The 27,552-nt window shown below is 46.2% G+C and overlaps 1 long non-coding RNA gene across 1 annotated transcript in view; it reads right to left on the reverse strand.

The window, feature by feature from the left end:
* LOC139758812 (uncharacterized) overlaps positions 1-27,552 on the reverse strand; it is an 89,495-nt gene that overhangs the window by 8,459 nt on the left and 53,484 nt on the right. Inside the window, exon 3 of the long non-coding RNA XR_011714941.1 lies at positions 6,288-6,482. This is a non-coding gene — a long non-coding RNA (uncharacterized lncRNA). The remainder of the gene's footprint in view (positions 1-6,287; positions 6,483-27,552) is intronic.

The following is a 27,552-nucleotide window of genomic DNA, read 5'->3' on the forward strand; positions in this document are numbered from 1 at the left end:
TCTTTTTATTCTCCCTAAAATTTAATGATACTCCCTCACCCCAACTCTCATTTGCCCTCTTTTTCACCTCTTGCACCTTTCTCTTGACCTCCTACCTCTTTCTTCTATACATCTTACAGTCATTGCACTATTTCCCTGCAAAAATCGTCCAAATGCCTCTCTCTTCTCTTTCACTAATAATCTTACTTCTTCATGCAACCATTCACTACCCTTTCTAATCTGCCCACCTCCCACGATTCTCATGCCACAAGCATCTTTTGCTCAAGCGGTACTGCTTCCCTAAATACATCCCATTCCTCCCCCACTCCCCTTACATCCTTTGCTCTCACCTTTTTCTATTGTGCACTCAGTCTCTCCTGGTACTTCCTCACACAGGTCTCCTTCCCAAGCTCACTTACTCCCACCACTCTCTTCACTCCAACATTCTCTCTTCTTTTCAGAAAACCTCTACCTTCACCTCCACAAGATAATGATCAGACATCCCTCCAGTTGCACCTCTCAGCACATTAGCATCCAAAAGTCTCTCTTTCATGCACCTATCAATTAAAACGTAATCCGATAACACTCTCTGGCCATCTCTCCTACTTAGATATGAATAGTTATGTATATCTCTCTCTTTGAACCAGGTATTCCTCTCACCAACCCCTGACTTTACTCCATGCAGATTATATGATGTTGAATAAATGGGAAAAAAAGTGGAGGAAAAACATGCATAACTGTAAAGCTAGCCCTTGGAAGAATTACTGGTAATCAAATGAAACAATGATTAAGATTCTTCTTTTGAAAACCTCCATATAACTATTGATGATAGCCAGCAGAGATCCTCAAGATTTAACTTGACATAATATAACTGTGTGTGACCAGCCAGCCAGCTTCGATAGGTCTCTAGGTCTTTGGCTTTATGTCCTCAAACAGCTTGACTGATGAGAAGAGCAACAATGCTCCATCTTGAGCTGTGAAGATACACCAGCCTCCATAACAAACATGAGACATACATATATAATTATAAATAATAATTTTCTCTGGCTTACTCTTGTTCTATGGCTCGATGTAATTAACAATGACTTACTGCCACTATTTCCGAATAGTAATAACATTTGTGGCACAGTTTACTAATATACACTGCTGCTGTTTTACCCTGTGATTGATATTATTCTTACAATGACTCTTACTATTGTCATTCATGACTCCTGATTGTTACCTATCTATTACTGTTATCACCCAACCTACTGCTGTTATCTCACTTGTGTCACCTGTGACTGTTAATGTCATTTACTTCTTGTGACTACTGCATTTTCAAAGTTGCATATGTTACTTGTACCCACTACTGTTACCTGTGATCATTATTACTGTCTTCTAATGTCCTTTTATTCATGACTTGAGAGCTATGCTTGTTACCACAAGGGTTCCCTTGGTTTGCAATAACTTGCTTTTGCTTTGAGACTTATGGTTTTGATCCTTTAGTATCAACTATTATCATGACGGCAATTCTTTCCTTTCACTGATGGTTTACCTGTCATTTTTGCTTTCTTTGCTTACAGGGCAGCCATAATAATTTTAAACAATGAAAAAAGCATCCTGGCTGATAGATCATACATCCTCATTTTTCTTTTTGTGTGTGAAACTGTGAGGCTCTGTTCACTTTCACATATGATCCTTGCTTTTCTACTCATATTCCTACCCACTTAACAAACTACCCTAGAACTCATTATGTATAAATAATTAATGAATTTCTATGCCTTCTGAGTAGACCACTAGCTCAGGGTAATCAATCTTATGTCAATCACCTTCACTACTTATAAAAGATCCTCCTCCATTCTCTATCTTCCTCCATAGGTCTTACCAGTGTTCTTCTACCTGGTTTAGTTAGTGATAGAACAGACATATATCTGTATTGCAGTGATCTTCAAGTTATTCTAATGAGTATGATGGCCTTGCCTTTGACCTGATTATTAAGGACGAGGTCAATGGCCAGGCCAACATATCCAGAAGTTATGCCATCAGGCTCAGCATAATACTTTGAAAAATAAATTCTATTGCTTCATCTCTTGAATCTACTTTCTGCATTCAGAACACTGCTGTAACTTAGCAAAGGTAACTATTATCTCACAAACGCTGCAAGTGGAAATGTTAACAATGTGCTCAGCAAGATAAGATGAAGCGATCACTTTTGTCTCATTGGTTCCTTTTGATACTAAGCTGGTTCTGTATTCTCTGATGAGATAACGACCTCTGAACTAAAAAGAATAACCCAGGCTTACTTTGCCCCATACTCAGACATTTTTGATAAATTATGGGCTAAGAACATGGCTGACATTGGCCCTCTCGCAACTTGCAAGAGGGCCACTGCTTGTCATGATGATGTCATACACAGTCTACTAGCTTCTAGCTGCACTTGACATGAGTTCAGGTTCTTCAGGATTTATATAGATCTAGATATCTGTCTATAACATCTGAGTACTGGAAATTATGGGTGGCTTCTTCTGTTACTTTCCTCAATGGGTAAAAAGGATCAAACCACATGCAGCAGGCCATGAAATTATACAAAATGTTTTCATAAAATTCTACTACACATCAGTTTTCTCTTAATGTATTTGCTAAATCCAACACAAATTTCAATAAAACACAATCGTAATATTTCTATAATATTCCATGGGATATACACTAAGGAAATAAATATTCATAGTCCATCATCTTGTAGAACATGCCCAGTCCATTTTGTCTACGTGTCATACGTGTCTAAAGGGGACGGGAGGGGGGGGGACAAGAAACCCTCCCCTCCTTGTATTCCAACTTTCTAAAAGGGGAAACAGAAGGAGGAGTCACGCGGGGAGTGCTCGTCCTTCTCGAAGGCTCAGACTGGGGTGTCTAAATGCGTATGGATGTAACCAAGATGAGAAAAAAGGAGGGATAGGTAGTATGTCTGAGGAAAGGAACCTGGATGTTTTGGCTCTGAATGAAACGAAACTCAAGGGTAAAGGGGAAGAGTGGTTTGGGAATGTCTTGGGAGTAAAGTCAGGGGTTAGTGAGAGGACGAGAGCAAGGGAAGGAGTAGCACCACTATTGAAACAGGAGTGGTGGGAGTATGTGATAGAGTGTAAGGAAGTAAACTCTAGATTAATATGGGTAAAACTGAAAGTGAATGGAGAGAGATGGGTAATTATTGGGGCCTATGCACCTGGGCATGAGAAGAAAGATCATGAGAGGCAAGTGTTTTGGGAGCAGCTGAGTGAGTGTGTTAGTAGTTTTGATGCACGAGACCAGGTTATAGTGATGGGTGATTTGAATGCAAAGATGAGTAATGTGGCAGTTGAAGGAATAATTGGTGTACATGGGGTGTTCAGTGTTGTAAATGGAAATGGTGAAGAGCTTGTAGATTTATGCTCTGAAAAAGGACTGGTAATTGGGAATACCTGGTTTAAAAAGAGAGCTATACATAAGTATACGTATGTAGGAGAGATGGCCAGAGAGCGTTATTGGATTACGTGTTAATTGATAGACGCAAGAAAGAGAGACTTTTGGATGGTAATGTGCTGAGAGGTGCAACTGGAGGGATGTCTGATCATTATCTTGTGGAGGCAAAAGTGAAGATTAGTAGAGGTTTTCAGAAAAGAAGAGAGAATGTTGGGGTGAAGAGAGTAGTGAGAGTAGGTGAGCTTGGGAAGGAGACTTGTGTGAGGAAGTACCAGGAGAGATTGAGTACAGAATGAAAAAAGGTGAGAACAAAGGACGTTCGGGGAGTGGGGGAAGAATGGGATATTTAGGGAAGCAGTGACGGCTTGCGCAAAAGACGCTAGTGGCATGAGAAGCGTGGGAGGTGGGCAGATTAGAAAGGGTAGTGAGTGGTGGGATGAAGAAGTAAGATTATTAGTGAAAGAGAAGATAGAGGCATTTGGACGATTTTTGCAGGGAAATAATGCAAATGATTGGGAGATGTATAAAAGAGGCAGGAGGTCAAGAGAAAAGTGCAAGGGGTGAAAAAGAGGGCAATTGAGAGTTGGGGTGAGAGAGTATCATTAAATTTTAGGGAAACTAAAAAGATGTTTTGGAAGGAGGTAAATAAAATGCATAAGACAAGGGAACAAATGGGAACATCAGTGAAGTGGGCATATGGGGAGGTGATAACAAGTAGTGATGATGTGAGGAGATTTAGTGAGTATTTTGAAGGTTTGTTGAATGTGTTTGAAGATAGATTGGCAGATATAGGGTGTTTTGGTCGAGGTGGTGTGCAAAGTGAGAAGGTTAGGGAAAATGATTTGGTTAACAGAGAAGAGGTAGTAAAAGCTTTGCGGAAGATGAAAGCCGGCAAGGCAGCATGTTTGGATGGTATTGCAGTGAAATTTATTAAAAAAAGGGGGTGACTGTATTGTTGACTGGTTGGTAAGGTTATTTAATGTATGTATGACTCATGGTGAGGTGCCTGAGGTTTGGCGGAAAGCTTGCATAGTGCCATTGTACAAAGGCAAAGGGGATAAAAGTGAGTGCTCAAATTACAGAGATATAAGTTTGTTGAGTATTCCTGGGAAATTATATGGGAGGGTATTGATTGAGAGGGTGAAGGCATGTACAGAGCATCAGATTAGGGAAGAGCAGTGTGGTTGAAGAAGTGATAGAGGATGTGTGCATCAGGTGTTTGCTTTGAAGAACGTATAGGAGAAATACTTAAAAAAGCAAATGGATCTGTATGTAGCATTTATGGATCTTAAGAAGGCATATGATAGAGTTGATAGAGATGCTCTGTGATAGGTATTAAGAATATATGGTGTGGGAGGCGAGTTGTTAGAAGCAGTGAAAAGTTTTTATCGAGGATGTAAGGCATGTGTACATGTAAAGAGAGAGGAAAGTGATTGGCTCTCAGTGAATGTTGGTTTGTGGCAGGGGTGCATGATGACTCCATGGTTGTTTAATTTGTTTATGGATGGGGTTGTTAGGGGGGTGAATGCAAGAGTTTTGGAAAGAGGGGCAAGTATGCGGTCTGTTGTGGATGAGAGAGCTTGGGAAGTGAGTCAGTTGTTGTTCGCTGATGATACAGCGTTGGTGGCTGATTCGGGTGAGAAACTGCAGAAGCTGGTGACTGAGTTTGGTAAAGTGTGTGAAAGAAGAAAGCTGAGAGTAAATGTGAATAAGAGCAGTAGGGTTGGGGGACAAGTCAATTGGGAGGTAAGTTTGAATGGAGAAAAACTGAAGTGAAGTGTTTTAGATATCTGGGAGTGGATTTGGCAGCAGATGGAACCATGGGAGCGGAAGTGAATCATAGGGCGGGGAAGGTGGCGAAAGTTCTGGGCAAGTTGAAGAATGTGTGGAAGTTGAGAACGTTATCTTAGAAAGCAAAAATGAGTATGTTTGAAGGAATAGTGGTTCCAACAATGATATATGGTTGCGAGGTGTGGGCTATAGATAGAGCTATGCAGAGGAGGGTGGATGTGCTGGAAATGAGATGTTTGAGGACAACATGTGGTGTGAGGTGGTTTAATCGAATAAGTAATGAAAGGGTAAGAGAGATGTGTGGTAATAAAAAGAGTGTGGTTGAGAGAGCAGAAGAGGGTGTTTTGAAATGGCTTGGTCACATGGAAAGAATGAGTGGGGAAAGATTGACATAGAGGATATATGTGTCAGAGGTGGAGAGAACGAGGAGAAGTGGGAGACCAAACTGGAGGTGGAAATATGGAGTGAAAAAGATTTTGAGTGATCGGGGCCTGAACATGCAGGAAGGTGAAAGGCGTACAAGGAATAGAGTGAACTGGAACGATGTGGTATATCGGAGTTGACGTGCTGTCAATGGATTGATCCCGGGCATGTGAAGCATCTGGGGTAAACCATGGAAAGTTGTGTTGGGCCTGGATGTGGAAAGGAAGTAGTGGATTCGGTACATTATACATGGCAGCTAGAGAGTGAGTGTGAACAAATGTGGCCTTTGTTGTCTTTTCCTAGCGCTACCTTGCGCACGTGGGGGGAGGGGGTTGTTATTTCATGTGTGGTGGGGTGGCGATGGGAATGAATAAGGGTAGACAGTATGAATTATGTACATGTGTCTGTGTGTGTATATAAATATGTATACGTTGAGATGTATAGGTATGTATATGTGCGTGTGTGGACATGTATGTATATACATGTGTATGTAGGTTGGTGAGCCATTCTTTCATCTGTTTCCTTGCGCTACCTCACTAACGCGGGAGACAGCGACAAAGTATAACATAAATAAAATAACAAAGTTAAAGTAAAGTAATGAACCTTTTTAGTCTATTTCTATGAAGAATATGTCCAGTCCACTAATTTACTGTACTTACCATCACTGGCTTTCATTTTCTAAGTTGTAGCTTCTAAAATTTCTTCATTCTGTCTGTCCTTCCAGCTGACTTTCTCAATCTTTCTCCACATCTCAAAGTCCTCTAACTGAACAAAATCTTTTATTCTGAATTACATACTCAAAATGAGACAAGTATTGAGATGTGTGGAGAAAATCATCACAATATTCAACAGTACTGAAAAGAATTAAACAATATCAGTCATAATACATCAGCCCAGACTGCCTCAATTTTACTTCTTATAACTACAGCCTGGTAGTTATATAAAGTTCTACAGAGGTATGGTCAGCCATTAGACCAATAAAATTACTGTTCCAATTTTCTAGTTACCCCTTGAATTCATAATATAACCAACTTGATACTGAGACTCCTGGCCTTTACTATATTCTAAGCAGAAGGATATCTAACAGGGTAATTGCAATTATTTAAATATTTAGTATGTTCTGAAAAGCACAAAATCCTTAAAGCTATAATGTAGAAAAGGTTCAGTGCCATATGAAACATTTTGAGTACTTATGTAGCATCCAAAAGTAGTTAATGATCCTCAAAATTATCTAAATGTCTCTTCATTGTAATATAGAATACAATAATCACTGATTGCACTGTATGTATAAGTATTACATTAGAAAGAATTAATCCCTGGTTACTGCAATGTCACCAGATTTCTTACATTTAGATGATTGATTTACAAATCCCCTGTGGCAGAAAAGCAACTGAAATGGACAGTACAAGAAGTAAAGCATGAGAGAGTAAAAAACTATGTAGAATCTCTAATCTGGATTCACTTAAAGATTTAACAGTTTACACTAATGTCCTTTACAAAGTCTAAATAACTGATGTGAGTGTAATTTAGACTGTACAGATCAATACATGGATCTTTACGGCTTTACTGTAAGAAAGAAAATAATGCTTTCTAATGTCACTCACTTCCAAGCTTTTTAACATTTCATTTTTGGATATTCAACTAACTCATGTGCAGGACTGAGATGAACAAAATATACAGAAGCTTTCTGGACAACAAAGAGTATTAAACAGACAGTTTAAACAGGTTTCTATGAATTGACACACAAAATAGCCTATCTAGTTACTGTTGTTAAGTTTCAGGTACAGAGTGATAATACCACAAGGGTAATTGTACTGTTGCTAGCAGGAAATCATTTAGAGCATTTGGAAATCTTAACATGCACAGTATCTATATCTACCAATGCTAGCCAGTGGTCATTTATTTAAGACAACTGCAAATTTTTAGAAACATGTTACCCATATAATTATAATGGTTATGAAAATGTAATCTATCACTTGATTCATCTAGAATGGTCACTTCAAAGTAACCATGGTTATAAAGAATTATCTGATTCATACACATAACAACCATCTACTATTGTTTCATATTCAGTCATTTGACTATGTTCTAAAAATGCTCATCCACAGACAGGCAGTGATGCCCAATTCCCCTTGGTATATTTGATACGCTTTTACCCGTTATTCCAATTTATATTCAGGTATCTGATCATATAGTTTTTAAGTTACTTTAACATACCAGTGGGTGTTCCAATATGCTCATGTTACCAGAGCACTGTGTTATACCCTTACCAGAGCATTGTGTAATACCCTTAACAGAGCATTGTGTTATATACCCTTAACAGAGCATTGTGTTATACCCTTACCACAGCAATGTGTTATACCCTTACCAGAGCATTGTGTTATACCACAATAGCACACCTTTTCACATAAGACCCAATATTCGTGGTTATCTGTCCAATCAACACAGTCCCTTCTCCAGTTTCTAGCTTCATGGGACCTATAAACTTAAGTCTGATTTGGGGAATTCTAATCCTTCACTTCCTCCCATCCCACCTTGTTCTTTTTAACTTTTTAGCTTGGTCATGGTGGACAACCAATGCCTTTGACCCTGTTCAGCATAATCCTGAAGTGATCATGGTGCACAATCCTTCCTTCAACATTTAGTAAAATTATCATACCCATAACATTTATATTTTCTTTCACAAAGTTAAATCCTTCAAAAAACATCTATAATTAACATGAAAACTCTCCGTCTTCCAGTTTATGCTTCAAAAGGTTAACAAATCCATTATAGGGTAAAACATTATTATCATATCTAGTCGCTGTCTCCTGTGTTAGCGAGGCAGCGCAAGGAAACAGACAAAAGAATGGTCCAACCCACCCACATACACATGCATATACATAAACGCCCACAAACCTAAACATTTCAACGTATACATATATATATATATATGAATACACAGACATATACATATACACACAAGTACATATTCATACTTGTTGCCTTCATCCATTCCCGTCGCCACCCCGCCACACATGAAACAGCATCCCCTTCCCCAGCATGCGTGCGAGGGAGCGCTAGGAAAAGACAACAAAATCCACATTCATTCACGCTCAGTCTCTAACTGTCATGTGTAATGCACCAAAACTACAGCTTCTTTTCCACATTCATGTCCCACAAAACTTTCCATGATTTACTCCAGACACTTCACATGCCCTGGTTCAAGCCATTGACAGCACGTCGACCCCAGTATACCACATCGTCCCAATTCACTCTATTCCTTGTGCGCCTTTAACCCTCCTGAATGTGCAGGCTCAGATTACTCAAAATCTTTTTCACTCCATCCTTCCACCTCCAATATGGTCACCCACTTCTCCTCGTTCCCTCCACCTCTGACACATATATCCTCTTTGTCAATCTTTCCTCACTCATTCTCTCCATGTGACCAAAACATTTGAATACACCTTCTGTTCTCTCTACCACACTCTTTCTATTTCCACACATCTCCCTTACCCTTTCATTACTTAATCAAACCACCTCACACCTCTCTGTCAATCTTTCCTCACTCATTCTCTCCATGCGACCAAACCATTTTAATACACCTTCTTCTGTTCTCTCTACCACACTCTTTTTATTTCCACACATCTTTCTAACCCTTTCATTACATACTTAAAATCAAACCACCTCACACCACATATTGTCCCCAAAAGTCTCATTTCCAACACATCCACCCTCCTCCGCACAACCTTATATAGCCCATGCCATATAACATTGTTGGAGCCACTATTCCTTCAAACATACCCATTTTTACCCTCCGAGATGACGTTCTCGCCTTTCACACATTCCTTAACGCTCCCAGAACCTTCGCCCCCTCCCCCACCCTGTGACTCACTTCTGCTTCCATGGTTCCATCCACTACTAAATCCACTCTCAGATATCTAAGACACTTCACTTCCTCAAGTTTTTCTCCATTCAAACTTACCTCCCAATTGACTTGTCCCTCAACCCTACTGTACCTAATAGCCTTGCTCTTATTCACATTTACTCTCAGCTTTCTTCTTTAACACACTTTACCAAACTGAGTCACCAACTTCAGCAGTTTCTCACCCGGATTAGCCTCCAGCGATGTAGCTGTATCATCAGCGCACAACAACTGACTCACTTCCCAAGCCCTCTCCTCTACAACAGACTGCATACTTGCCCCTCTCTCCAAAAGACTGGCATTCACCTAACAACCCCATCCATAAACAAATTAAACAACCATGGAGACATCACGCACCCCTGCTGCAAACCAACAGTCACTGAGAACCAATCACTTTCCTCTCTTCCGACTCGTACATATGCCTTACATCCTTGATAAAAACTTTTTCCTGCTTCTAGCAACTTACCTCCCACACCAGATACGCTTAATACCTTCCACAAAGCATGTCTATCAACTATATCATATGCCTTCTCCAGATCCATAAATGCAACATACATATCCATCTGTTTTTCTAAGTATTTCTCACATACATTCTTCAATGCAAACACTAGATTCACACATCCTCTACCACTTCTGAAACCACACTGCTCTTCCCCCTAATCTGATGCTCTACATGCCTTCACCCTCTCAATCAATACCCTCCCATATAATTTCCCAGGAATACTCAACAAACTTATGCCTCTGTAATTGAAACACTCACCTTTATCCTCTTTGCCTTTGTACAATGGCACTATGTATGCATTCCGTCAATCCTCAGGCACTTCATGAGCCATACATACATAGAATATCCTCACCAACCAGTCAACAAAACAGTCATCCCTTTTTTTAATATCCACTGCATTACCATCCAATCCCGCCGCCTTGCTGGCTTTCATCTTTCGCAATTATCATATATGTAATCAATCAATTATCAATAGGCTGAATCCTTTAATGTTACCGCTAACACGGGGTCGTCATAGAAAATCGAGGCATGACCCTGACAGAAAACGTTCAGGGGATACTGCTTGCCCACAAACAGCTACACAAAATTACTAAATAAACTTGGAAATAGAAAACGTAAACGATCAAAAACAAACAGAACAATTCTGTATAGAATTCTAATGAGAATCCGTACAAAAGATTTGTTATAACGTTGTAAAAGATGAACACAATGATCATTGTAACAGTAATCACTGGTCCTAAATAAATTACCTACCATATCAGTTATGAGAATTGTAGATAAAATCTGAATAAATACAAAACTAATTCATTTAATTGGGAAGTTAGTGCTGGTCACGGAACTTTGCACCTTTTCAAGAGATGAGCCTCACGCGGATAGTGCTCCATCCCTTAGAGTCAATCAGTCCAACGAATCAGTCTGCACGCAGACCTTATATATATATATATATATATATATATATATATATATATATATATATATATATATATATATATATATATATATATTATATATATATATATATATATATATATATATATATATATATATATCGGAATAAGTCTTTGGTTTGCTCAGTATGCATATGGTTCTCTTACTAAGATTGCATAAACGAACATATCAGATTTGACCTACAATCGAACCAATACCGTGCTATTCCACTCTACAATGTTGTAGCGGAGTTAGATCTTCCCCTGATGGGGAGAGGGAGCCTGGGTGAGATAACAAGCCTAACTCCCCCTAGGCCCAGTGCTTAGGTCCCTCACCACCAGCGGGGGGCGCCGCCCTAGAGCATAGGACCCCCGCACCTCCTGAGTTGTAGGGTGGTTGAATCTCAAACAACATCCCCTGATGGGAGGATCTACGCCCATGGTGTCAATGACCCATAACATCGCCGATCACATAGCTCTTCCGGGGAACTCCGACCTTAACGGTGATTAAACATTATGATGGGTCGATCGCCTCACCTTTAGTCGTCTGCTTGACGGCAAATCCTCGTCGCAATTTTTCAACACAAGAAGGTTTTCTCGCCATCACACCAACATAACACAGACAACACCCTCAGACAGGCATAGATAGATGTCCACTGCTATAATTATCTCAATAGATTCACACTGTGTCGTAAAGGAAGACGTTTCGGGAAAGGCCCGGAAGCTATATCCTCGCTCCAACAAATGCGATGGTCTAAGCTTAATTTGATGTCCGCTGACTGCATACAACCACCATCATGTAATCCCAATGAGCTTCAGTGATAGAAATGACAACGAAATGGTTTCTTGTGAATGATGTTCTTGTTGTCCGGAGGAATTACGATCATTTGGCTATTAGCTGACGTGCTGGGCATTATCCCCTGCGACTGGAACGCTTGACTTGAGGAAGGGTGATCTTAGATGTCAGTGGGGAATACTATACCAAAACGAACGAAACGGAACAAATCAATGTAACCTACGTTAGCTTTTGGTTTCCTGGGCTACAGGAAGCTACAGTAATGTAATCCCATCACACAGCTGCCAAGGTAAAGCACAAAGAATCTTCAATAATACCGTCCATTGGCAATATGGCTAACGGCCCCAGTGGAGAGAGCGCTACGCTCCTGTGTGTGAGGTTTTGTCCTGCAAATTTTCACCCTGTAAATCATTCGTGACCGTCATTTGACGCTGGAAAGTGTATCAACGTTCAGAGGAACGTTGGTTTATTTTCCACCCCTCCGAGGACTCCCCCAACCCGACCCCCATAACCCCGCCATTCCCTCGGCGAGACGCGGATGAAAAATATATATGTTTTTGGAGTCGAGGTGAAGCGTGTTGACGGCCCTCATGAAAACTTGATTCCTCGCCGTCTCTCTTGGCGGGGGGGAGCGGAGTCGTCGCCCTCCTGGATCTTTTGACCCCGTTCGGCACGGCTCTGCCACCCTTGACGACCGGGGCCACGACCCCTGACCACGGTGATAGGAAGGTAGGACACTCCTGCACGACCACTGGCTATCATGACGGAGGTCTTGAGAGTTAAGATGGGTCACGACACCTTGGGGAAGATGGCGCGAGACGACCACGACGCGTCGTCGGTACGACTCCTGCGATGGCCTGGCCCTTGGGGGGATCAGATTATCGTACCCAAGGGTCGTACCGTCGTGCTACTGGCGGGTCTACTGCCATAAATCACGCCGGGAGACACCTTGCCCTGTGTCTCTCTGCGTCGTATTCTGCTCCTTGTACCTAAGGCCTTCTCCATCGCGACCCACACGACCAGAAGCGATCATTTCCTCAACCCGGGGTTTTTTGTAACGTCAGTTACATCAACACAAAGGTGTCCCTCACGACTTGCCTTTGGCCTGGTGCTGTCGTTCACCCCTGTCAACCAACATCTCCACCTTCCCCTGACGCATTTGGTCAACCAACAACATCTCCAGCAACCACTCCACCCTCCCCTGACGCTTCTGGTCAACCAACAACATCAGCGACCACTCCACCCTCCCCTGACGCTTCTGGTCAACCAACAACATCTCCAGCGACCACTCCACCCTCCCCTGACAAATCTGGTCAACCAACAACATCTCCAGCGACCACTCCACCCTCCCCTGACAAATCTGGTCAACCAACATCTCCAGCGAGCACTCCACCCTCCCCTGACGCTTCTGGTCAACCAACAGCATCTCCAGCGACCACTCCACCCTCCCCTGACGCTTCTGGTCAACCAACAACACCTCCAGCGACCACTCCACCCTCCCCTGACGCTTCTGGTCAACCAACATCTCCAGCGACCACTCCACCCTCCCCTGACGCTTCTGGTCAACCAACATCTCCAGCGACCACTCCATCCTCCCCTGACGCTTCTGGTCAACCAACAACATCTCCAGCGAACCACTCCACCCTCCCCTGACGCTTCTGGTCAACCAACAACATCTCCAGCGACCACTCCACCCTCTTCCCCTGACGCATCTAACTTGCAACATTCCTTTTCAGTAGTTTGAGTAACACTGCTACCCGCGGCTCCTCCACATTCTCGAGTGGCCTACGTATGTCTCTCTATTCGAACACAGATCTAACTCACTTAGAACTTCGCCAAGCTATATCCCCTCAATATAAAAACCTTTCCCTTTATTCTTTCGGTATAAAAATATATTAATCTTCCACAGCGACTGATTAAAACCTTGCCTAACCCGATAATTGAATCAAACGAGCAAATCACATCATTAAGTAACTAGATAATTAAATTAAATGACTGTCAATACCACATTAATAAACAGTTCGTGGGCCATTTTTTTTTCTACCACTCCGGGTTAATTTGCATCATTAATTTTCTGGTCCACGGAGCTCTCTGTCTCTCTCTCTCTCTCTCTCTCTCTCTCTCTCTCTCTCTCTCTCTCTCTCTCTCTCTCTCTCTGCCCTCCCCCCTGTAAAAATGACTCGCTCCATCAATGTGAGCTTCACACAAGTACACAACGTCTGTGTGTGACCTCCCTCCCCTTACCTACTCCCTTGCCACCACCTTCCCTTCCCTTCCGATTAATCATTCGATATTCTGTCGAATTTCGTCTTCGTTATACCTAATGTCTGAGTCAGGCAAGTTTCGTATCGTCAATGGAGTTTTCAGTCGCGCTCTTGCCCGATGATGCTTGACGAAGCAGCTTCGAACTCTATGAACGAACCGTCGTGGGGGGAACTCAATGACAAGTGAAGGAGATTCGATTCCAATGACCAAGGAACGAACGATATAAGGGACTTGGTATGATCCGGAGGTCAGGTTTCCCCAATGCCTGCGACGCACCACCACTCCAACACGGGCAGCAACTGTGCGACAGATGACCCTCGGGTAGGATGGCTTGGTCTTTGACCGGACGCCAAAGGTCTTGTCAGAGACCAAGGGAAAGGGAGGAGGAGGAGGGAGGAGGGAGGAGAGGAGGGAATGAGGTTATATTCTGTTCTTCAACTCATTCTCTCATTCATTTCGACATCTTCTGTTCTTCGTGTGAACCTTGAAAAGACCCCCGTCGCATGTTGTGACTGGAGGCAGGCCACCAGACACACCCCTCCACGTCCCTCACACGTCAGTGGCGATCTCTCTCTCTCTCTCTCTCTCTCTCTCTCTCTCTCTCTCTCTCTCTCTCTCTCTCTCTCTCTCTCTCTCTATCGACAGGTACTTAACACCACCGGATGGCCAATCAATAGGTAATTACCACCACCACCATCACCACCTGGACGCCTGCCAGCTTCGTCATCTTCACCTGGACGCGTCCCACGCCCGACTTCTGTAGAGGAGGTCGTCTGCCAACCACCCATCTTGTTCCTTGATTACCAATTCATACTAATCAGTTCGTCTCACCCTCATGAGGCACCGAGCCCACTACCTTTCGTCTTACAGTATGTACGAACACCTGAATCAATAACAAATCAGGTCTGTAATACACGAACCCTTACCGACCATAACCCCTTGCACTGCCCCCGACCCAACTCGGTTGCACTCACACGCTCTGAAAAAACACCAGAGTTGCTTCGCTTTGTTGTCCCGTATCACAATTGTGCTGGCCCCCCGGGTGTTGGTCCAGCGTCTCCCTCCTCTGTACATTCATCTTTCACTCAGCATCCATTCCTCTTCTTCCTCTCTCTTGTTTTTGCAGATGGTTCTCCCGCCATCAACAGCACCATGTATTTTCTCTAATGTCGATGTCTTTTTCTTCGTCTATACAACAACGTCAACGCCCCTTGGTTGTTCCTGGTTTCATTATCTCTTCACTGATCACTTGTTTATCTAATCTTTCCCGCAATTTCCCCGATTATTCACTGGTTTATCTTGTCTTTACCTTTTTTCATTTTCCTTCCAGCATCTATTCCATCTTCCAGTGCTATCTATCTCACCTTCATTCTCCTCCTTTTCCATCTCTTCCTAATTCCATCCCCACCCTCTTCCGTTCACCACCCATTCCTTCTCTCTCTCTCTCTCTCTCTCTCTCTCTCTCTCTCTCTCTCTCTCTCTCTCTCTCTCTCTCTCTCCCTTCATCATCTGTCACATCCCTTATCTTCCACCTTCCCCTATGAAAACCTCCTCCCCTTTCATTCACCACCCAACCCTTTCCCTTTACCGCTCTCCCCCACTTCCCCTCCTTTTAGCCAACAATCAGCCATCCCTGACGTTTCCCTCAACTCCCCTTTGTACTTGACCCCTTCACGATATTTCTTTTCTCATTCCATTTTCAACTCGTCCCCCGCCTCCGCCTCTGGCATGTTCCAGTGGTCCCCCCCCCCCCCCCCCCACACACACACACGCCTGCCGCTCTGTAACCCACCAGTCATCAACTGCCATCCAGAGCGCCACCAGGGCAACCCGCCTCCCACAACTCATACCTGACGATCTTCACAGTCTTCACTCACCCCTTCACTCACCAACCAATCCACCCCTCGTCTCTCTCTGCCCCCACCCCGACTCTCACTCTCTCTCTCTCTCTCCCTCTACTCGTGAGTAAATACGTGGACTTAAACGAACCTATGACCGATGCAGACTTCACTCTTATTGCCGGTAGTAGTATTATGGGGCAACGGAAGAGGAGAGGGGTGTCGAGCGTGCTCCAGTTGTGTCGACCCAAAAAAAGCCTCAAACACAGCAAAAGAGCGACCGTTTCAAACCCGACCTCAGTGATGTCGCTCTGACGAGACAAAGCCCATCTGCTCCCTCCCTCCCTCTCTCTCTCTCTCTCTCTCTCTAACCGTTGTCCTCTCTGCTAACCGTTGTCCACAGTGGAGGACGTGTGTACACACACACACAAGGAACGTAAGGTAAATCTCAATGAATATATTTCACGTATAATTACGACACAGGAAGCCTACCTGCCTGCATACATTATGGCCAAATGTGATAAGGGTCACAAGGGAAGACGGGTCATGTCTCTTTCCAAGTGTCAAGGAGACGCCACACACACACACACACACACACACACACACACACACACACCTGTTCTAGTGTGTGAGGGAGGGGGAGGAAGACGCAGCAACACACCTGTATCAAAGTGCGAGAGAGGCAGCAACACACCTGTTTCAATCAAGACACCTGTTTTTAAAAGAGGGAGACACACCAAAAACACCTGTGCTAAAGTGGAAGGGGAGGGGGAAGGCGGGGAAAAAGTGCAGGAGTAATTAGGGAAATGAGAGAGAGAGAGAGAGAGAGAGAGAGAGAGAGAGAGAGAGAGAGAGAGAGAGAGAGAGAGAGAGAGAGAGAGAGAGAGAGAGAGAGAGTTCTTGACTCTATTCCTCAGGGACAACTCAAGGTAAGAAAACCTCCCTACAATCTACAGGAAGAGGAGGAGGAGGACGAGGAAGAGGAGGTAAAGGAAGAGGAATGAGGAAGAGGAGGAGGAAGAGGAGGAGGAGGAGGAAGAGGAGAGAGGAGTGAGGAGGAGGAGGAGGAGGAAAAGAAGAAGGAGGAGGAGGAAGAGAAGGAGGAGTAGTAGTAGTAGTGAGGAAGATGATGATGATGATGATGAAGGAGGTATAGTGTTGAGGTATGTGTGTCCATACCAACCGCTCCACCACGTAATGAGGCTCCTCACCACTCACCCCTCAAGCTACTGTACACCACCTCATACATATCTGAAGCAACGCTACGGTACGATCTTGGGTTACCGCCACGGTACGATCTCGGGGTACCGCTACGGTACGATCTCGGGGTACCACCGCCACGGTACGATCTCGGGGTACCACCGCCACGGTACGATCTCAAGAGCACCACCGCTACAGTACGACACTGTAACACGACGGTACAATCCTTGACCCCAATGGTACAAATCATGGGTACGACGGCTTGGCCTTCGACTTTGACCTTTAACGAAAGGGTCGACGCTCTGGTCATCCTCCCCAAAGGTCGTATCTAGGAGTCGTACCATCGTCCTCGACCGTCGTAATGTTACGTTCAGGATGTCGCCCCGTCATGTCTAAGGGTCGTACCGTCGAGTTCAAGGCCTCTCACCACACTGGGCCGAGCAGAGGAAACGATTCTTAAGCGCGATAATCCTTTGTCTTAGTCCACTTAAGGACGCATAGAAGGCTGCTATCTTCGACCTTACTACGAGGGGGACATAGGGCCGATTTCTTCTTAATTAGGTGTAGTTGAATAAATAATGAAGCACTTTACGAGACATCATTAACTCCATTCTTATTACCGCCTTCTAAACCATCGCCCTTTCTAGCGAACGCCTCTCTACAACGAAACAATCGTCCGGTAGTTTCATCTTAAAGGCTAACGAGAGTGGTATAGATGATTAACCCCTTATCCCAAACACTGACTAGAAATAAGTAAAAAAAAAAAAAAAAAAGGGGGGATACGATTCCCATCTATTGCCTGTACCAGGACGATCCGAATCCATTCCCAATCCGGTCAAAACTGGCATACAGGCGAGAGACGGACACCACACGACTCTCAGACCACCCACCCCACCCACGAATGGGTGAGGACAGTCCACACGTACACAAACTGGATTGCCAGGACCCACGCACCACACATCTACTACCTCCACTTCCTCGGTCGTACGACTGTGTCCGTCCTCACAACTCGCTCCTGAAGGAGAAGTGGCGCTCCTGAAGGAGAGGTGGTCTTCTGTGTGTGTGTGAGTTGTGTGTGTGTGTGTAGGGGGAGGAGGGGCACGAGAGCCTTGCTGGGAGGAGACCCGTGCTCAGCCAAGGGAAGGGGGGACACATACCACTTAATGGAGGCCACAATGTTGTTGACTCCCCGCGCACGTAGTCCCTCCTTGTTAGCGGTATGGCCACTCTACGTGCGGGGTGAGGGAGTTGTGTGGCTTACCTTATGATGATGATGAGAGAGAGAGAGAGAGAGAGAGAGAGAGAGAGAGAGAGAGAGAGAGAGATTAAAAGAGAAAAAAAAAACATTGTCGCGAGGGAAATCAAGCGAATATCTGTTCCTCGAACCTCGCAGTCAAATAACCGTCCTCCTCTGGCCTCCTCCTCCTCTACCCCCACCACATCCCCAGAGTGGCTCAGTAAAGAAAGAATTCGTTAAGACGGAGGGGCTCCCCTAACCTCACACACTGGGGGTCTCTCTCTCTCTCTCTCTCTCTCTCTCTCTCTCTCTCTCTCTCTCTCTCTCTCTCTCTCTCTCTCTCTCCTGAACAAGGCTGTCTCGCGGCCCGATGACAGTGCTGGAGCACGGGGGTGGTGGAGGTGGTGGTGGAGGAGGCCAGCCCGATGTGCGGAGACGTGAAACTCGGGTTTGATCCACACTTCAGAATCACCCTGGCGTGATTCTCTCTCTCTCTCTCTCTCTCTCTCTCTCTCTCTCTCTCTCTCTCTCTCTCTCTCTCTCTCTCTCATGGTTTTAGACTGGGACGCAGGCGACGACCCACCCCCCCTCACGGGTACAAGTGACCTCCTGCCGCCACAAGGCGACTGCAAGAGCCACTGGACGACTGGATGAGTCACAAGATGACTCTACGACTCACACGATGACTGTGTGAGTCGCGGGATAATTGCGTGTGCCTTATAGCACGGCTGAGTGAGTCCCAGAGCGACTGAATGAGTCACAAGATGACTGAATGAGTCCCAGAGCGACTGAATGAGCCACAAGATGACTGAATGAGTCCCAGAGCGACTGAATGAGTCACAAGATGACTGAATGAGTCCCAGAGCGACTGAATGAGTCACAAGATGACTGAATGAGTCGACAGAGCAGACTGAATGAGTAGCGACAAAGAGACTGAATGAGTCCCAGAGCGACTGCGTCAATCAGGACGGGCCAGACAATGGGTCAGGTGAACGCAACGTCACGAGAGTGCGACAGGTGAGGAGGAAGAGGAAGAGGAGGAAGAGGAGGAGGAGGAGAGAGGGAGGAGGAGGAGAGGAAGGAAGGAAGGCAGGCTGAGGAGAGGGACAACATTTTGCACGATGAATTCCACGACAATGGCGCTGAGAAATCATTTCTCTCTCTCTCTCTCTCTCTCTCTCTCTCTCTCTCTCTCTCCTCCTCTCCTCTCTCTCTCTCTCTCTCAGTCCTCCTCTCAAGATCTTCTCTCTCTTCTCCTCTCTCCTTCCCTTCCCCTCTCCTCTCTCTCTCTCTCACGTCCTCGCGTGACAAAGGTGTTCAGAGAGAGATCTCTCTCTTCTCCTCTCCTCTCTCTCTCTCTCTCTCTCTCTCCCTCTCTCTCTCTCTCTCTCTCACGTCCTCGCGTGACAAAGGTGTTCAGAGAGAGATCATTCTCTCTCTCTCTCTCTCTCTCTCTCTCTCTCTCTCTCTCTCTCTCTCTCTCTCTCTCTCTCTCTCTCTCTCACTCTCTCATGTCCTCGCGTGACAAAGGCGTCATTGTCCTTCGCAGCCGCCGTGGGGCAGAACCATCCATATGACGGAGCGCCAATTATGACCAATTACAATGCACGGTGGAACAAAGGGGTCATTGTTAAGTAGGTCTTCAATATTTGAAAACTCTTAATGAACACTGGAACTAAACTCATTTCTATTCAAATTCACAAGCAACAATGGGATTCCCTCTCCCTCTTCCATTTTTTTTTTCCATCTCGGTATATGTTCTTTTCTCTCTCTCTCTTCTCACCAGCAGCGAGCTTAAATGTAATCAAGGGACTCGAACTCATTTAGCGTTTAAGATTAATGTAATTGATTATAACTGACTTGATTACCTACATACTCCCACGGACACCGGCACAAGCTGCTGCCGACGAAGGAATCGAGATGAACAGCAGCACTCCACAAAAAAAAAGAAAAATTTAGGTGATGATTTGGGAAATTACCAGAGAGAGAGAGAGAGAGAGAGAGAGAGAGAGAGAGAGAGAGAGAGAGAGAGAGAGAGAGAGTGAGTGTGTGTGTAGGGCTCCACGGGGCGATGTGGAGGTTTCTGAGTGGCAAAGGACCCGCCTGGAGGACATAATCTGTGTGGCTGGCAGGGTGGGCCTCGAGAAGACACAGCCACACACATAAGCATCGCTTCCAAGTGTTTCCCTCCTCCTCTCTCTTTCCCCCAACTCACACCTGCCGTCTCACAAGAGGCCCCTTCCCCTCCTCATTTCCACTCGAGGATCTTCACATCCCACCGAACTCTCCAACCTGGTCTCGCTCCCTAGTGCATCTACCTCGTCCCGGACTCCTTCAGGTTCTTCTGATCACCAAACATCCACCTCCTCCAAGTTGATCAGTCCACCATGCCTCCAAAGACACACACACACACACACACACACACACACACACACACACACACCTCAATGCTGTCTTTCGAGGTGATTCAGTCCACCAAGGTTCTTTATTTGTCGCTGAACGACAGTCTAAGGTGGGAGGAAGACGACAGTGTCATCCTCAAATGCACCAGCTCTCCTGATTGCCTTCTTGGGTCGACACTTGGACTCCCTAAGCCTGAGCTCAAAGCACACCTACGTCCATAACTTTCCCTACTCTTCCCAAGCTCACTCATGCCCTTCCCTTCCCTTTCATCCACCACACACACAAGTGAGGGAGTTACCAGAGAAGGTGCAGAAGAGGGTATGCAAGACCACCCTCGCTCACTCCCTCTCACACCACCTCATCAATAGACACTAAACACAACAGTCATCTTCCCTAACACTCTCCAACCATTACTTGGACATCGTGCGATTCTTAGAAGAGAAGCTACTGTACCCACCTCACCACCGTCATCTGCCACCTGATATCCCTCGTCCCAGAGTGGTATGTTCGACAACAGCAATTTCAAGCTGATCTGAGCAGGTTGTATACGCCACCAAAGGAACAGCTTCATCCTAACCACTGTAAACATTAACACTATCTGATTAACGCCCTCTCCCTTTTCATACATAACAGCACTTTCGCTATATAAAACACTGACATAAAGACATCTACCAGGAAGTGTTTACCTAGCCCCCCTCCTTCCTCACTCTTCGCTATACACAACACTGATATATAGATGTTTATATAGTGAGAGACCTTTGTATGGTTTCTCTTAACCGTCTTATATGCCCTGGTTCGGCTTACAGATAGCACGTCGACCCCTGTATAGCACATCGCCCCAAAGAGCTCTATCCCAGGACCTCGCACCCTCAAACACGATTGCAATCTCAAGAGGACTTTGAAACCTCTCAGTACACACACAAAAAAAAAAAAATACACGGAGGATGCTACCAGATCGTTCACTTTACGGTAAATTTACTGAAGAACTTTTCTTTTTCTTTTTTTTTTTCAGAAAGCGCACCAATGATTTCCCGTTTTTCACCGAGCGAACATCTTAACCAGCGCGTAATTGCACAGTGTCAGTAGGTTCATGAGGGCAACACAGCCCGCCGTTATCAAAGTGTAATAATAACGGCGATGGGAATAAATAAAGGCAGACAGTATGAATTATGTACATGTGTATATATGTATATGTCTGTGTGTATATATATATGTGTGTACATTGAGATGTATAGGTATGTATATTTGTGTATGTGGGTGGGTTGGGCCATTCTTTCGTCTGTTTCCATGCGCTACCTCGCTAACGCGATGGAGACAGCGACAAAGCAAAATAAATGAAAACATCATTCATGACACTGCAGGCAAGTATCAGTCTTCGTCAAGTGAATATTCATTTGGTGTTCTGAGTGTCATTAGCTCACCATCCGCTGATATGTGGACGCCAACACCGAACTGATGATTTGGCTGATCACACACATCACGTCCTTGGAGTGTCCATCACTTGTTGATACCCTTGGCTTACGGAGGGATGGGCAATGTTTATCCCCTGCGGATCTGCCCATCACTCACAGGGCGGGTGAATCAACAGGCACCGAACACACACCCACACACACACACACACACACACACACACACACACACACACACACTCGCCTTTACGGTGCGTAATGTGATGAGCAGATCACCAGGGGATAAACATTGCCAATGCTGATCCAACGGCGTGGTGTGATCAGCCAAATCATCAGTTGGACGGAGGCGTCCATGTCCCGTACACCCACACATGGGGTGGTGACGTGCCTCACACTTAGCTCCAAGGAAGGTATGTACATTCCCCTTCAGCTCTGCACAGGAGAAAGAGGGAGGAGAATGTACATGGGAAGTCACTGGGGTCAGACCTGGAGCGCGACCTTGGTGACCCAATCTCCATTGGTTCCCGACCCTGGATGAACTTCGCTTGGACTCTGTCATGTACCGAACGAACAACTCCCTGACCTCGAGGGAGTAGAAGGACTCTCCTGTTATTGGCTGCTTGGGAAGGCACCTGATGGCCTCCAGCGAATCCCTGTACTTTAAAGAGATGGTTGACGCTAAGGGGTGAGATCTGCCTCGACTGCTTGCTGCTGCTGCCTCCTCCCTCCCAGCTGGTCCAAGCAGGTCAAGGGGAGCAATCCATACAGTTCCATCCAGGACGATGGCCGGGCTAATGGGAGACTCGGGAGGATCTCTCTAGCTAGCCAGCCAACCAACCAACCACCCAGGGAGAGAGAGAGAGAGAGAGAGAGAGAGAGAGAGAGAGAGAGAGAGAGAGAGAGAGAGAGAGAGAGAGAAGGGGGGGATGAGAGGTTGGTCGTGCATGGAAAATACAGGAAAATGCCCAATGAAACACCAAGGGAAGGAAGATAGCGGGAGGAAACTAAAGAGAAAAGGAGAGGAATTAATACAATGAGGAAAACGAGGCGTGATAGAAAAAAAAAAGGAATGTAAATTACAGGACAGGAGAGAGACACAGGAAAACTGCACGTTTATGAACAAGATAAAGCAAATGAAGATGATTAGGACAAAGGGAGAGATCATCTCCAAGGTATAAGGCAAGAAAGGTCGATTCAGAACTACGAGAGGTGGAGGTTTGAAGTTAAAGCTTGATAAGGAGGTCGAGGAAAACCATGGAAGGAAAGAGATACGCCAGAGGGTGTGTGAGGTTGAGGCGTAACCCCACGTATAGATCGAGAAGAGTCGAAGGTGAGTGAGAGGGGCTGGGAGTCTTTAAGGTTTTGGATGGACAAGTGAAGAAGGACGACGGCGATGGTGCCCCTCGTGTGTTAAGGGCAAGTTTACTCCACACACACACACACACCTCCCGAGGTAACAGCTTACTTGTGTTGTACTGGGAGGAGGAGGAGAAGGAGGAGGAGGGAGTTTGACACTTATGGAGCCCCCTACCTCTTGTGCCTTCTCTACGATGCGCCCCATCTCTTGTAACTTCTCTGTGATGAATCCCACATCTTGTACCTTCTCTGTGATGATCAAAAAGCTTACACATGGAGAGCCTGGACATCTCTACCTGTCCAACACGGCACCACCATCTCATATGAGGACAACCATCCATGATAGCAGCAGCCTCAAGAAGACACACACACACACACACACACACACACACACACACACAAAATGCTGAATTTAAGCACTGTTTAGTTTTGCTTCCCCTCACCAAAGGCACCGGGTAAAGAACCCCTGAACACTGCTCCCTTGACGTAAACATGACCCGGTCAGCTTCCCACAGCAGCTGGTCATCACCTGCTTTGCAGAGTCAACACACACGAGAGAGAGACGCAAAACTCCACCGCTATTCCCTCTTTTCCTTTCCACGGGAAACCGGACCCCTGCGAAAGCCTCTGGATGGCAAAGATGCTAATGAACGCGAACCCCCAAGTGCACCGGTTAATGAGAGCTGCATGTGTGTGTGTGTGTGTGTGTGTGTGTGTGTGTGTGTGTGTGTGTGTGTGGAGGTTCGTAACTGCATCGGTCCGTATGGCCCGTCCGGCCCTGGAGGGTTGGATCACTGAGACAAGAAGATATGGATGGATTCGCCACCTGTGTTGGAACACCTGCGAGAGGGGAACTGGACGTCCAGTCGGACGAGGCTTGGCCTCTGCCGCGCAGCTGACGATCGCATCCGTACAGAGGGAGAGAGAGAGAGAGAGAGAGGTGGCCTCGCTTAGCTCCTGTAGGAGAGGGAGGATTTCCAATCACTGCTGCGACCCACCTCCTCCTCCTCCTCCTCCTCCTCCTCCTCTTCCTCCCTTCCTCTTAGTCGCCTCCTATAAGACACGTAGGAGATATAGGAGGAGAACTGACCTCCACGAACCTGTCGGGTCAACATCGGTATGGATGGTACTAGTGTGTGGTTGCTACTAGTGTGGTGGGCTCTGGACACGACGGTACGACCCTTGAGCACGACGGTACGACCCTTGAGCACGTTGGTACGACCCTTGAGCACGTCGGTACGATCCTTGATGCACGTCGGTACGAATCCTTGGCCACAACGGTACGACCCTTGAGCACGTTGGTACGACGTTTGAGCACGTCGGTACGACCCTTGACCACGTTGGTACGACCCTTGAGCACGTTGGTACGACCCTTGAGCGCGAGGGTACGACCCTTGACCACGACGGTACGACCCTTCATCACGAGGATACGACCCTTGACCACGAGGGTACGACCCTTGACCACGACGGTACGACCTTTGACCACGACGGTACGACCCTTGACCACCACGGCAAGATCCTAGGGTATGATACTAATATCCTAACCCTCGTCCAAAGCCATGAGGATCAGATCAAACAAACTGATTAGAAGAGGAAGAAAAAGATCTAGTCTCTCGCCACACATTTCCATGGCATCTACGACACACCAGATGCTTGGAATTTATCCAGCAAAAAGAATCATTCAATATCAATTATACACACGTCATAAAAGGCATTAAGACCACGTCTCTAATGAACGCTGGGTTTTCGTACACGCCCCTCCCTTTTATCTCCCCCACTGTGAAACGTATCTTTCTTTCAGGTGGGGATCCTCTAATTAATTAACCTGGAACAATTCCAACCGGAAAGTGCTTGTTTTCCGGAACGAACAGTTTTTTTTTCACCTCCCTCCCTTACTGGACGAAAATCACCCGCTTTCGTCTGACCTCCGCTCCTTCCTCCTCCTCCTCCCCTTCCTCTTCCTCCTCCTCCTCCTCGTCTCGAGACAGGGCCACGCCACGCCCCCGCCGCCCCTCGCTTTTGACCCACATTAGAGAGGGGAGGGGGCCCAAACTCCTCTTTTAATCTCCTCTTGAGAAAGAGGGAGAGCCACACTTTGATCCAGCCCCTCTCACACGACTCACAACACCTCGATCCCTCTCTTTTTTTTCATCTCTCTCTCTCTCTCTCTCTCTCTCTCTCTCTCTCTCTCTCTCTCTCTCTCTCTCTCTCTCTCTCTCTCTCTCCTGCAACTCCCACGAGTTTACAAAACTTACATGGAACTGCTGTTGTGCTCCTCCCTGGAAAGATGAGAGGCGTGTCACTTCACCATACAACCCTTACAGACGAGGACCTGCCTGCTGAAGCCCTCGAGCACGACGGTACTACGACCCTCGAGCACGACGGTACGACCCTCGAGCACGACGGTGCGACCCTCGAGCACGACGGCACGATCCTTGAGCACGACGGTACGACCCTCGACCCCTAAACACAACGTTGCGACCCTTGAGCACGACGGTACGACCCTCGAGCACCACGCTACGACCCCTTGAGCAAGGAGGTACGACCCTTGGGTATAGACATCCGGGCCTTTGACCTACCCAGCTTATGTCTCCTGTATTTCATCATTACGACCTACGTTCAACGTCACATAACTCCAAAACTGGCACATCCTTCCCCCGACGTTGGAGGCAAGAGCCAAATTGTATTTACCTTTGCAGCTGTCCGTCCGTAGCTAAATGTTAAACGACGGAGACGCGAAATGGTGAACGTGTCTGTGTTCCCTGCAGGAGCCAGGGACGCGGGATGGGCCTCCCTCTCTGGCTGGGATAGCCTCGTGTGTCGGGAGCGTGGCTCACCGGCGTGAGCCGCGTGAGATTACATATGTATCACGGAGATAGAGCTTGACGAAGGGGGAACAGAGCTTGACGAAGGGGGAACAGAGCTTTACGGCGGGGGACAGAGCTTTACGGCGGGGGACAGAGCTTGATGAGGGGGAACAGAGCTTTACGCGGGGGACAGAGTTTTACGGCGGGGGACAGAGTTTCACGGCGGGGGACAGAGTGTTACGAGGGGGACAGAGCTTTACGGCGGGGGACAGAGCTTTACGGCGGGGAACAGAGCTTTACGCGGGGGACAGAGTTTTACGAGGGGGACAGAGCTTGACGAGGGGGTACAGAGCTTTACGGCGGGGGAAAGAGTTTTACGAGGGGGACAGAGCTTTACGGCGGGGGACAGAGCTTTACGCGGGAGATAGAGCTTTACGGCGGGAGACAGAGCTTTACGCGGGAGACAGAGCTTTACGGCGGGGGACAGAGCTTTACGCGGGAGACAGAGCTTTACGGCGGGGGACAGAGCTTTACGCGGGAGATAGAGCTTTACGGCGGGGAACAGAGCTTTACTCGGGAAACAGAGCTTTACGCGGGGATAGAGCTTTACGGCGGGGGACAGAGCTTTACTCGGGAAACAGAGCTTTACGCGGGGATAGAGCTTTACGGCGGGGGACAGAGCTTTACTCGGGAAACAGAGCTTTACGCGGGGATAGAGCTTTACGGCGGGGGACAGAGCTTTACTCGGGAAACAGAGCTTTACGCGGGGGCCAGAGCTTTACGGCGGAAGACAAAGCTTTACGCAGGGACACAGCTTTACGCGGGGGACAAAGCTTTACCCGGGGGACAGAGCAAATAACATGCAAATAAGACCCCCAAATCGACACAGAATAACTGATCACAAGAAAATTAATCTTGACACCTGCACAGAACCCTCAGAGCTTCTCTGTGAAGCTTATTCTGTCATGTTCATGATTTTCGGGGGGTTTCCTAGGACAGAGCGGAGGGCACGGGAATACCCAGTATGTTTATGGTACTACGAGGCTGAACTGTGATGTTCTGGAATGCAACTGTGGAGGGAAAACAAGTGAAGTCTAGCGAGAGATTCAGGTAGAGTTTATAGTCTAGCATAAATGATTCTAAGGAGGTGAATACTTCCGAATTCCAAGTCCAAATTAAGAGAGCAAATATGTTCAGTGCGAGAAAAAGAACAAATAAAAATAGAAGTGATGACGAGAGAGGAAAGTAAGTTGAAGAATACATAATGGAATCATCAGCGAA

The sequence above is a fragment of the Panulirus ornatus genome, chromosome 31 (genome assembly GCF_036320965.1).
Source record: "Panulirus ornatus isolate Po-2019 chromosome 31, ASM3632096v1, whole genome shotgun sequence".
NCBI classification, from domain to species: Eukaryota; Metazoa; Arthropoda; class Malacostraca; order Decapoda; family Palinuridae; genus Panulirus; species Panulirus ornatus.